The sequence below is a fragment of the Argiope bruennichi genome, chromosome 4 (genome assembly GCF_947563725.1).
Source record: "Argiope bruennichi chromosome 4, qqArgBrue1.1, whole genome shotgun sequence".
NCBI lineage: Eukaryota > Metazoa > Arthropoda > Arachnida > Araneae > Araneidae > Argiope > Argiope bruennichi.
This window is the reverse complement of record NC_079154.1, coordinates 17112115-17126207: the sequence shown is the minus strand read 5'-3', so window position 1 is coordinate 17126207 and position 14093 is coordinate 17112115. Positions and strand designations below refer to the sequence as shown.

General features: G+C 25.3%; 1 protein-coding gene across 2 annotated transcripts in view; it reads right to left on the bottom strand.

Annotated features, from left to right (window-relative positions):
• The window catches only part of LOC129965430 (octopamine receptor beta-2R-like), a 190143-nt gene that overhangs the window by 174279 nt on the left and 1771 nt on the right, over nt 1–14093 (bottom strand). The window lies entirely within an intron of this gene.

Genomic DNA, 14093 nt, shown 5'->3' with positions numbered 1-14093 from the left:
TGCGCTTTGTTTCTGTTTTCTACAGCAACCACTTTCTAAAATTTCTTGACGAATCTGAGCTTTCGTCATTCTGTTCATAAGGAGGAAGACTTTCGAGAAGATCTTTGAATCTGTGTTGCTAACTGACGAGCTCATGACATTAAAAGAATCCGAAATACTAGCACATGCAGGGTTCAATCTGACCCCAACCATCATGTAAAAAATGGGACACAACATCTTTTTACTGATATCTGTTGTTCTTATTTTCTTTTTCTAACTCCCCCATGAAGGTATAGGAAGTAAGTATAAATTTTATAAATTCCCATATGTATATCATCTAAACAAAAGATAAAGGATGTGGTCAAAAAAAGCCCCCTTGGATGTGCTGACATGTTAAAAAAAGTTGTAAAATAACTGTTTCATTATTACCAGTTATAAAAAAGTGGTTCTAAAAAAGTGTTCTTTCGTTATGACGTCTATGATAATTCACGCTGAATGAGGAAGTCACTAGCAATCACTGGATTAATAATGAAAATGATACAAACTTTCCAATTTTCTTGGCATCAAAAAGAATTGGTCAACATGATGAATATAGTTGTAATTCAGAATATTTATAATATCTGAATATAGTTGTAATTCTGAATAATTATAATGTCTGAATAATTATAATGTCTGAATAATGATTATAATATATAATAGGATCCTCTTTTCATAAATGTAAATAGTGAGTCTATTTAAAATAACAGGACAAGGACTTTCCGACATGGTCTGATGAAAAACAAAAGCAATCAAAAGAAATGAATGCCTGAGAAAACAGATGAATCAAAAGAAATGAGCGGAAGTTCCTGCCATAGGTTCATAAAAATCTTGGAAAATAACTGTTGCACTAATTGCGGTTATAAAGGAACTCTGAAAAAATATATGAGCCTGAACTACTGTTATTGCATTTTAATGCCGGTTAAACAGCAATATAGAACCTTGGACAAATTATAAGTTGTCCACTTTATATACTGATACTTTTCTTATTAGAGAAACATTTAAACTATCTTTCATAGTAGTACCACTAAATATGATATAATTTCTCCTTTTTTTTATTTTTTTTAAACAAACTGTATGGTTGGAAAAAACCTGAGTCAATATATCTCATTCATAAAAAATTATATTTATTATTCTTTTGCCACAGATCAAACAAATCACTCAGTCATTAAAAATTTCATTCAAAAGGTTAAGAAAAAATGAAATTTTGTCCATGATGAATATCTAAGTTTGAAATTGTGTGTTTTATTTTCTGTTATAGAAGAAATGAAGATAAAATTATATTAAAATAAATTATCGGACTTGATCAAATTTAAATTAATTCACCTTAAATTTTAACAAATATGTATTTCAATTGATTAAAATGAGTAAAACAAATGAAATTTATATCATTTTGAATAATGTTTTATATTTTTTTAAATCAAAAAATGTTCATAATCTTATATTACATAATAACTATTCCTATATAAACAAAAATACAGTTTTTCGCCGAAAATTATTAGAAAATAATACATAAAGACTTGTTAACTAAAGATTTGCTAATTCAAGGATTAAAATTCCTAGTCCTTTTATTTAATCTTAATAAAATATTCCAATTTCACTTGAGATGTTTCAGATGGAATGGCATGAATGCATTTTCAAAATCTTAGAAATTATTTTAGACCATTCTGTCGGAAATAAATTCCTTGCATTCTACTCAAAGAATAACACTAAAAATATTATCATTCATAACTTGGATAAAAGTGAATATGCTACGAATTTAAAAATAACTTTTGAAGATTTGCTTTTCAGTTTTAAGCAGCCCTTTTCAGAAATATCATTTAAGAACATTTTACGAACCTCGTTCAAAGAGTTAACTTGAGCAATCAGATAAAGCAAAAGATTTTTAGGGACAGAGTTTTGAAATAATAAGCGAGTTAATAGAAGCTTAAGAGCTTGCTTTTATGAAAGAAAAGTTAAGAAAAGCGAAAATGCTTTGGAATTTTGCCTTCCTACTTTCAACAGTTAATTCATTATACTCTGATTACATTCTAGATTTTGTGTGGCATTAAAACTTATAAGCATTACTTTCTTAATGTTTTTGTCGCAACTCTTTTGCATTTCAAAATAAAGCGACTCATTATTTTTGACTTTTCTTACCCATATTGGAATAAATAAGATGCTGAATAATTCAAAACTGATTCCCAAAGGTTTATTTTTGAATTAAATCCCAGCCAGAAATGTTGCTTATTCTTAAATAGCTTATGAGAAATGCGTTTTTCCGTATCATATTAAATGGGAATATTTCTTAATGCTGATATCTTTAACTGTTAGCTCATTTCTGCTCAAGAGTTTAGCAGTTGCAGAATTATAATTCAGTCAGGTAATTTACTTTAATAATCATAACTAAAATCTTGCTGAAAATGTAGCGTTATAATTGAATATTAAAATGAATACAGCTGTAACTAAATAAAATATTATTATAAATTTATTTGTGTAAGCTCTACCAAAATAAATTTTTAAAATATGAAAAAAAAATTCCACTCATATCATTTAAAATGATTTTAGTTGGATAGTTCTTGTAATTAATGTTACTGATTCTTTGAAAGTTCGTTATTTAAAAGAGAAATCACTTTTTTTTAAAAAAATATATGGCATATATATTATAACAATTAATGGATAAGAAAGCTTCTATATATGTTGAATAGAAATAAGTATAGTAAAAACTTTTATTTTTAAAAGTGATTTCAGATAGTTAAGATAAAAAAAATGTCAAAAAAGATGATCTGTTTTAACTGAATAATGAATTTTATTTCATTAACACACGAAAGGGTGTAAACATGATTAATTTAATCATTTTTTTTCGAAATTTATTCTATAATTGTTTGGAAATTTAATCCATTAAGTAACAATTTCTTTTTTTATTATTGCAATTTTGAAATGTTAATATTTTCACTTTTCTTCCTTCACTGTTTGCTTCACAAAAGTTCATTTTCTTGAGGTGGCGAGTATTGCAGAATAGTCTAATTACAGATCTCATTTTAAAGATTAAAAATTCTTTAATATTTTAAGTTTATAATAAGATCAGCGAACTGAAACTGTTATTTTATTCACAAGTTCAAAATACTGAGTTCAGTCTTATAATCATGGTTTAAATAGAGAACTATTAAAATTTAATCAAAAGAATTCATTCAAAATCTTTTTAAAAGCGAACCCACTATTTCGTCTTTCAAACAAAGCGTTTCTTAAATAAAAAAGAAATTTTATATTTTATTTGACTATAGTAATAAAAAAATGAAATACAGAAAAATATTCAATGAATCGAAAAAATTCTTACATTAGTTTTATATTTATGAATTGGCAAATATTAGACAAAAACGGTAAAAAATACTATGCTTATAACATTTTTATTTCCAGTTTCAATATGCTTGTCTTTAAGCAAATTATTTCATTGAAAATAGATTGCACTGTTTAATTTTTAACGAAATCAAAATTATTTAATAATTTTTCAAGAACAACGTAATTATTTTAGAAACAAAATACTACTTTTCTTCATTTTACATCTTTCCATAATTGATTCGATTCTCATACCTTACATTTTCATTCATTTTAAATATTTAAAAAAATATTAATATTTGATTTAAAATCTATGTAGATACACAATCAAATGAAGTAATAATCTATAATATTTTATTTACTTAATATAAAATCTAGAATATTATAAGATCTTATTTAAAATTTATAAAACGAAAAATTAATTAAGCACATAAATTCTTCGATCTGTGCATTTGCAGTCAAAGAAATTAAGAATTTTCCTACAACGACGCCAGGAATGCTAGAATATTTTAGACAAAATTACAGCTACATGATAAGGCCATTTGAAGTTATAGCGTCCTGTTTTCCTGTCAAAATTTTCTGACCTTTTTTTAATGGTAACAGAATTCATTGACGGCGTTTAGTATCACATAAAGCAATCGTATTTGCTGGAAATATCTTTTACTACTTCTACGTTTCTGTGTCCAGTTTGCACGCAAGAAATAACCTTTTCATTCATCGCATGCCGTGACAAGATTAGACAGCGTTTCAAGAATGAGATCTGTTCAAATTCGTTTCAGATACATTTAATCTGACCATATTTATAACATACAAGGAAGCCTTTAGAAACGTTTAAACACTTTTTCTGATTCATCAATTCAGAAAAATGAGCCCCCATGAATCATAATTTCATCTACAGAATCTAAAGATATGTCATTATTTGTAACAAATTTTGCAAGGAAAAAGTTTTGCTCTTGTTCTACTTCATTCTCAATCCATTTGAGCTGACCATATAAAAAAATTATTTTTTCTTACTCTATTTCATTTTGGATTTACTTAATCAGACCATATTTAAAATATATAGAAATATTTAGAAATGCTATAAAACTTTTTCTAGTACTTAAATTGAAAAAATGAGATTTCATAAGTCATAATTCGGTCTGCAGAATCTAAAGGTATGGCATTATGTGTAAAAAATTTTGCAGGCGAAAATATTTGCGTTTGTTCTATTTCATTTTGAATTCACTTAATCTGAGCATATTTAAAATATGCGTGAAATCATTTAGAAACGCTTTTGATACTTTTTCAACTAATTACTTCGAAAAGATGAACCGTCGTAATTTAGATTCCGTTATGTAAAATCTAAAGATGTTGCATTATATTTAACAATAAAAACAAATAATCAATTAAAACAAATTTGCATCAAAGTAAATCAGGTGAGGCACCTAGATTTTAAGAGTGTTAGATTCAGTGAAATATTAGGAAATTGAAACTCAATCAAAAGATCGTGCTGAAAATATACAAAAATAAATAAAGAAAGAAATTAAGGAAAATTATAAAAAAATAGATTAAATATTATTTATTGATATTTAAAATATTTTTGAAGTATTTGCAAGATACAAATATTAAGTTTATAAAAATTAGAAAAAAGTGAAGAACTATGATTTAAAGTTTATGTGCAGGCAATAAAAAGAAAAATTAACAAGATAAATGTTTTATTCTGTAAAACAATATGGTAAAATACTGTAATTTAATAATATATTTCCAAAGAATTGTTTTTTGTTTAATCAGTTTCCAATATAAGCAAAAGAATTTAAATAATTTATTACGAAAATTTTCGTAAAAACATAATAAAGGTTGAAAATCCCAGTAAATAATAAAGAAACAAATGCTCAGAATAAAGTAAATAAAATGAATTCGATAGGTTAAAAACAATTGTGAAAATTTTAATTTATTAGTAACTTTAAGGTAATTTTGTCTTTTACTCCACATTGTGTAATGGCAAGATATTAAAAAAGAAGATAATTCCTATTTGAAAAAATTCTTGTTGCAAGAATTCAGGTTTAAAAGGAAATGAATTTCCATGAAGAAGCAACAACCGGTTGGGCATTTTCGCTTCCGACATGCAATATAAACGAAACGCAATTTAAAAAACTATAGGCGTTTACTGCAAGAACGATTTTAATTCATAATTTTATCATGAGCTTTTTATCTTGTGTGGTAAATTAGATAATTATATATAGATATATATAAAATAAAAATATAAAATCGATATAAAATAAACAAATAGAAACATATAAATAAAATCTTATAAAGTAAAATTATTATAATATTGTTTATGGCTTTATGAATTATTTATTGGCATTATTTTTTCTGGTTTATTGGTTAAAGGATCTTTAAATTTTGAAGAGATTTGCTTAATACATATTTTTAGTTAGAAATGTTTTAACTGATTTGCAAACTTGTTTAATAAATAATTATAACACTGGAAATGTGTTGGCGATGAAATTAGCATGCTTTTAAAATATCTAAGAGAATCTGCGAATTAATCATCACAAAATATATTGATATTTTATTCATTTCCGTCATTTCGTTTAATCATTCATAAATTTCGGTTAAAATCCATTATTTCATAAGCAAAATTATTTATATATAAAATGATAGTTAAATGGAATTTTTACAACCCAATGACGCTTTTTACAAAAATGAAAATTATACACTGCATATTTACATTGGAATTAAATCTTTTATTTTGCTAACTAAAATTTAAATTTTCTTCATCATATATGTGTATCATTATTATCGTATAATGAGGACTTTTGCTCTTGCATACAGACAAATAGTCCGGTGCCCATCTTCTCAAAAATAAATAAACTTATCAAAAAATTAATCTGTAACATGTAAAGGAAACAAATAAGCAAGAAAATGAGTTACAAAATATAACTCAAGGAATAAATTCTTTATTTGAAGATCTAATTACCAATAAAATCAAGAAATATACATATCTATTAGAAAGGGAGGAATAGGAAATTCTTTTAAGGATTCATGATATAAAATATTGCGATTTATATAATTATCAGTTTCGATAATTTAATTGCATTAATATTTATGATTAAAGCTGTAATCATTTTAGAATATTAAAGATAATTATTAAATATTTCTTCCTTATTTCTAAATTAAACCTTCCCTTATCGATGAAATATATTACTTTTACGTTATTTATTGAGTTATTTCGTGAAGAAAAAGCAATAACTTAAAATTACATTTGAAATAATTATTGAAAAATAATGAAAATAATTAAGTGAAAGTAAAGCATTTACATTTTGTGGAATTTCGTAGAATATAGTTATGTACAAATATGGGGTCCTTGTTACTGAGAATCATGCTTCTACTATCTCTAAAATATCCATTAATCACTTACCGAAATATCTGATGTAAACATATTTTTATTTTAACAGATAAAAAGAATTTCAGTTTAATAATGATTTACAATTATGGAATGCATATTACACTAAAACCATATCGTAATTGACTCAAAATTTTATCACAGATTCCAAACTTACCAGCTAGAATTTGCAGAATTTATTTTATACTGATTCAAATTAAATCGAACAAAAATTTTTTAGTGATTTATGTTTGTACGTTTTGTTAACTCAGAGAGCATTCAAATATGAAACTTTTTTCCATCAATTTTCGACTGATTTTTACTTTATTTCCATTAGATATAAATTACTTAATGTATTAAACACTTCCACAAAATAAATTTCGAATAGAATAATGACAAATATGCAAATAATTCTATATATGGAATCTTTATAAATTTGTTTGTACAACAATTTAGCATTGAAATTCTAAAATTATTTTTTTACTCTAAAATTAATAGAAAAATAACGCCTATTCTTTAACATTTTAAATATCTTTAAATATTTTTTGTTATTAAAATCAACTGTAATAAATCAATTAAGCAACCCAAAGAAATATATAACTGAAATATAAAAAAAGCAAATTTAAAAAATAGAATTCTGATGAATATCAATTTCTTTCAAACAACAAAACATCGATATGAAATTTCATATGTAGAAAGCATTTTTTTTATTAATTTCTGGGTATATTTGGATAATTATATACTCTAAACATTTTAAAACTCTTCTTTATAGTCAAATATATTTTTAAGTCTATATATTCTTTATATTAAGACTATATATTCTTTATAGTCAAATATATGTTTTTCGAAATAGTTTATAGTTATCCATTTTATTTTAATTTCTGACATACTTTCTAGATTTTTAATGCAGACCTGTAGAAGCGTGAAAGTTGGAATTACTTGCCATAGCTGCAATAACAGAAATATTTACTCAATGAAACTGGGAAATACTGCCGAAATTATATATTTGAACTTTCAAATATATTAAAGAATAGGTCAATTATTATTACAATAAAAATAATAACCTAGCTACTTTTTAACACTTACTGGTCTCTTCTGCACAAATACAGTAATCAGTTAAATTATTTTCTGTTAATATTTTGAACCAAAGTGTAAATTATCCATTGATGAACATTGAAGCAATTAAATAAACGCAACTAATTAATTAGAAATCAGGAAACCGCTCATAAAGTCAACTTAAACGTCCAAGTGCGATATAACATGCGGAAAGGTCATAACCGCAACAATGCAGTGGCCTTGGCTTTGTCACACCCAAATTTCCAAATGGAAGGTTAAGCCTTAAAAGTTTTCACGAATACTTTTAAAAAGTCAAATCTGCTATAAAGAAAACATTCTATGTCTATAAAACTTTAGATATATACCATGATCTAACTGATGAAAATTCCCCCCTAGTATTCTCAGGAATACTTTCTGAAGTTAAGTTAGAAAATAATGAATGTATGCATTATGCTGCAAAAATTTGAGCGGTGAATAAGTGATTCCACGCGTGTGATTTTAACATTTAAAATTAATTCTGATAAAATCAACGGATTCCTCTGAGAAACAGCTAAGCATACATTGTTCAGTCAATGATAAGAATCTGATTCATTCCAAGCCAAAAAGAAATTTGGACTACGTTCAATCAACTAGTATGCAACATACAACTAAGGAAACAGGCCAATGATAAGAACCTGTTTCACTCCAAGCCAAAAAGAATTTTTTGACTACACACAACCTAGTAGGAAGGAAGTTCCATAAAATTAGGGAAACAGGCCAATTATAAGAACATGGCTCACTTAAAGCCAAAAAGAAATTTTAACTACACACAACCAACTAGTAATTAACATACAGTTAAGGGAACCTGAACATTCTTATAAAAAGTACGGATGTCTTTCATCTGCAACAAGTCGTTCCCTTAATTAGATATTCGAGTGCATAGCATTTTATTAAATAAATAGGAATTAAACTATAGATATGGGATATTAAGAGAAAGATTATTTACCTTTTTTTTAAACCAAACAACTTTTTTTCCAATATTTTAATTTTGTATTAAATAAGCCAAGAAAATCCAATATTCATATCCAATCCCATTTATGCAGATATAAAAAAGATGAATCTTTTCAAAAAAGATACTCACATTTAATGCAACATTGCTTTACAAATGGACAGTGTATTGCTTTTGTTATTCCACCGTTTCAAACTAAATAATTATTCATATATTCAATTATAGCACATTAATGCTATATTAGGCTCATTTTTGATTATGTAGAAATATAGTTCGAAAATAACATGAAAATAATGAAAAATATGTCTTAGAGAGTTATACTAATATATCGGAAGACAGAGTAAATAAAGGAAGTGAAATGTAGGAAGCTGGTGTAATTGAGACATGCAACATTGAAGCATCGGCATGTTTACGAAACGTTATCCGCGGAACTGTATTTACTGTTGATATTAGCAACAAGAAACGCTTAAGTAATTGCGGAGACGTAGATCCCTATCTTATTTCAGTAAATGGACGATAAGATCTTGGGGCATAGAAAGGAATAATAAAAAGATCTATTGGATAAACTTTGAGTTGTTGTTTGTATTCAGTTGTGTATGAAGTAATAATATGCTGCTACGAAGCTCTTTTAATGTATTAATCAGAAAATAATAATTATCTAAAGGTTGAATGGAATAATAATGGAAATGAAAAAATATTCTTGAACATAAAACAAGATAACATTTCTATAAGCAATTGTGACATTATTTTATGCTTAATATGTAACTTTTAAAGTAAAATCCTATCCTTTACTGTTGGCATTAATTATTCAATCTTTAAAATTCATTTATACTTTTCAGATTACAATCTTTGAGACCAATTTATCTCTATTTTGTAAATGGCAAATAGAGATAATTCCCTCTGTATACATTTATCTTCAATAGAAGTTCGAAATCATGAAATCTTTCTGCTTGCCCAATTGATAGAAAATGTGATATAGACATAATTGTGTTTTATGTAAATATTTACATATCTATTAAAATGTTTAGGAATCGGCTGCTTCAAAAGTATATCATATTTACATATTAGATACATGGGTTATAATGCAAATTTTATGATCTGCTATAACTATATATTTTATATATTAAAAACGAAGAATCAAACAGCTAAATTTTAAATTTCATTTTTCACAGTGAAATACGATGGTAGGCAGTGCCGAATTGCCAAATAGGCGAAATAGCAACTACCTATTTCGTGTGAAGGCATGTGTGTGAAGATGGGAGTGGGGAGTTTCTGGCCATATTTTCATGATATTCATTTTGCGTTTTCCTTTTCCGTTAACATACCTTGTACTAAAATTTATTAAAATCAAATCCCAATTAAGTTTTAAAAATATTATTCTAAAGATCATTTCCCACATTAATTCATGCTCACAGGCCATTCCGGCCTAAGTCTTTGGTAAACTCTGCATTATAGCATTTGCACATGATAAATAAGCTTCTTTTTGTTACCATTTTGTTCAAAATTACTTTCATTTTTTTAAATAACCTAGAGTCAATTTTTTAATAATTGAGTGCTGATTACTCATGATAGTAAGCATCAGTAATCAGCACTCTATTATTAAAAGTGGATTGATGATTACTCATGATAGTAGTCGACAATCCACTCACATGAAAGTAATTCGCAATCGGAATTTTTCTAATTTCATTTCGTCACAATATTTGTTACTAAAAAAGTCTCTAAAATAAAAATTAAATTAAAATCAATGAATTGTTTATAATTTCGAAACTTGAAAAGAAAAAAGGGGGCCATTTTAAATTGCCATGCTTTCAAGTCACCACAGATTTTAAACGGACATTGACGACAGGTTGAAATTATTTTTTATTAATAAAGTTCGCTAAAATTAGTATGAGAGAGAGTTACTGAAATTTTTATATACAATTTGCTAGTATATCTAGAAAATAATGCTTTCTAAAATAAGAGATTAACACTTATTTTTAAAAGAAACAGCAAAAGCCTTAATGAAAAAGATTGTATCTTTAACTGTCAGCATTTCTCTCCAAAACCTAAATAATCCAGTTTATTTAAAGTTAACTGCTTTCTGCTTCTTATTTCAACTAAAATTGGGTTAAATTTCCTTTGTAAACTTTAAATAAATCTATTTCGTTTGTAAAGAAATTTTGAAAAATACTCTGTCTTTGTTAAAAAAAAAGAACCATCGAAAATTTTAATATTCCGGGTTAACTACAGGTCTTTTAAAATCCATGATTTTATCTATTTTCTTACAGATTCTTGGGGATTCAAAATGAAAATCAGCCTTAATGAAAATAGATGAACCATTTTAAAATTGCCTTCGATTAATTACGAAATTTTCTAGTTAGAATTCGTATTTATAAATTTAATCTTACTTAAATTTCAATATAAAAGAAAAATGTACCTATGATATTATAAATAAAAACAGATTTCATAAACTGTTGATTAAGTTTTACATATACGAATGAATAAAAGCAAATCGCTTTATTCATTCGTATTAATTTTGAATTGCTATGTTTAGAAATAAAATGAAATGATTATAGTGATATGACATAATTAAAATGAAATGAAGTAAATAACGAGATTGTATTTAGATTTCCACACATTCGCGTTTTTAACTAATATAATAATCGTTTCTCTCTGCCGTTGCAAGTATTTTGATTTCCCAAGTGTTAACGAGAGTATTATGAAATTATGAGACATTGTTTGCCATCACTTTTCTTTTTCTTACCTAAAGTTGAGAAATGCTGTTTCTTTTGTCTTTGAATTTATCGTCTTATCGTGAATAGGAGTATGACGAGCTTAAATTGCTCTCAAAACCCGATTATTACATAAATTGATGAAATTTCATCCAAAAGAGGAAAAATATTATCTTGGATTCGGATTAAGAATATATGGTTACAAGATTAATCATACATAGTCAGCTTTATTTTTCATTGGAACACCGATTTTAAGTCATTTAAAAGAAGGAAAAAAGAAATTGTGACACATAAAATTTATTAATTGCTTAAATAGCTCATAAATGAATAATTTCTTCATTTTAAGCTGTATTCTTGATGAACAAACTATACAAATTTTAAATGGTAATGACAATTCAAATCCATGAAAATTTTGATTTTTTTAATATGCATTGCACTTCATTTATATACATAAAGTTCTTTAGCTGATATTGAATAAAGTCTATTGCTTTGATGATATTTAATAATTTAATATATTTAATAATCATCAAATATTTGTTTGAGTTAAATTTTTCAGTTCATCAGTTATTATACATCATATCTCAAGGAGTTTTAAACGTAACTTTAATAAGAAATATAATAAATGTTTTCAAAAATCGCAGTTTTTCATTTTATATCTTTATTTTATTTGAATGCTTTACTAAATACATAAATGGTATCGAAACCACTGAAAAATATTGTTGACTATTAAAAAGATTCAGAAATTGAACATTTTCAAAAATCTTGCGTCATGTACGTTGTAAATTGATAAAATCTTATTGAATTGATCGTATTTGAAATTCTTAGGTTTGAAGTAAATCGAAAATTTTCAAAAATATTACGTCAAGTGCCCAGGGAATTGATGCAATTTTATTAAATTGATCAGATTCGAAATTCTTACAGTTGGAGTTATTTTTAATTCTTAAATTCGAATTACAATCAAATAAACAAAATCAAAACTTTTCACTTCAATTTACGCATAGAGTTAATTTCTTAATTTTGCATCATTATTGGTTTACCAAAATAACTTACTTGAATTTCATGTTCTCCCAAAAATATTGAGGCAATTTTAAGTAAAATAAAAAAGGAAATCTGCTCGAATAACTCAAGAATTTATCTTGACTGATGTTTATCACGTTGAACATACGAGAACATATTTATACATGTCCCGTCAATTACAATTCACAACCTGCTTATCACCCTGAATTAATGTATCTTTCAAAAGACTGCGTGAAACATTTCATGTTGTTTTCAGGATATTATTTATAGAATTATCCTAATATTTCAGTCAAGGATATAATTTGAATCACGGTTACATGCTCCAGACTAATGGCTGTTAATTTTATCCAGACAGCGCTCTTCCTGAGTGTAATTATGTTCAGAAAGCTAGACTAAGAATGATAATTTAACATTTTCTAAAATAAGTATCTTATGAAGAATTGTTATCATTATATACATTCGAATTTTCATTAAAATAAATTTCATTCTATGTTTAAAATTATGATAGTTAATTGATTAAAATTTCAAATTTCTATGTCTATGTTTAAAATTATGATATGTAATTGATTAAAATTTTATAAAATTCCTGGATAAATGTCTTAATTAATTTTGAAGAATAAAAATTTCATTAAAAGTGTAACTAAACACTCTATGGAAGCTGATGTTAAATTTAAATTGTTTTTAAACTGTTTTAACAGTTTAACATTCGGAAATAATATCATGTTCATCAATAGTACAATCTTATTAAACTATTATATAATTTAATTTAAATTTCATTTATCTTATTAAATTATTTTATTGTTATAATAAAATATTTTTATGAAAACCTTCTATAATTCTAATAATATAATATTATTATTTAAATCATTTATTTTCTTTCATTCTGATACGCGAATTCATATTTTGTAGGTAATTCTATTATATTAATATTGCAGAACAAGTAGAGATTTCGCCAATATACCTTTTTTTTCTAAACTATATTTTTAGTTACTTTATGTTGTATTTATTAATCTTTTTAAAAATGTTTTCACTAGTGCATATAGTTAATTCCCATTAACAATTTGATAGTTAATAACTGTTAGGAAATAAAATTAGTTAACATTTTCAGTTTTTTTATTTTTCTTATTTCTAATTTAAGGAAAATATATTATTTGAAGTGCATTGTCTCCTAAATGCATGGATATTTCGCTATTTCTATTAGAAAAAGAACCACATTTCATAAAATAGAATTATGAAATTCAATAAATTATAATTTCTTCCAATCATATGAACTAAAGAAGGATACAAATACTCTAGAATAATGAAATGAAAGTTTTTTTTTTCAATTTTTAATTTATATAAAAAATTTCAAATGGATTTTTATTTGGCAGTGAATAAAGAATGTAATTTAGGCTTGTATTATTACAATAAATATGCCATGAATAGTTGCATTTTGTGGATTATTATTATTTTTTTTATTCAGCAAATATAGTTGGCCCAGTTAAGTTTTTAATTTGATTGCTTTAAAATATATTATCTGAAAATATGGATTAATCATATAATTAACAGTATAACGTTTAATATTATCTAAATCTAAATATATATTTTTATTTTTTAAACTAGATATATATTTTTAAAATAAATATTA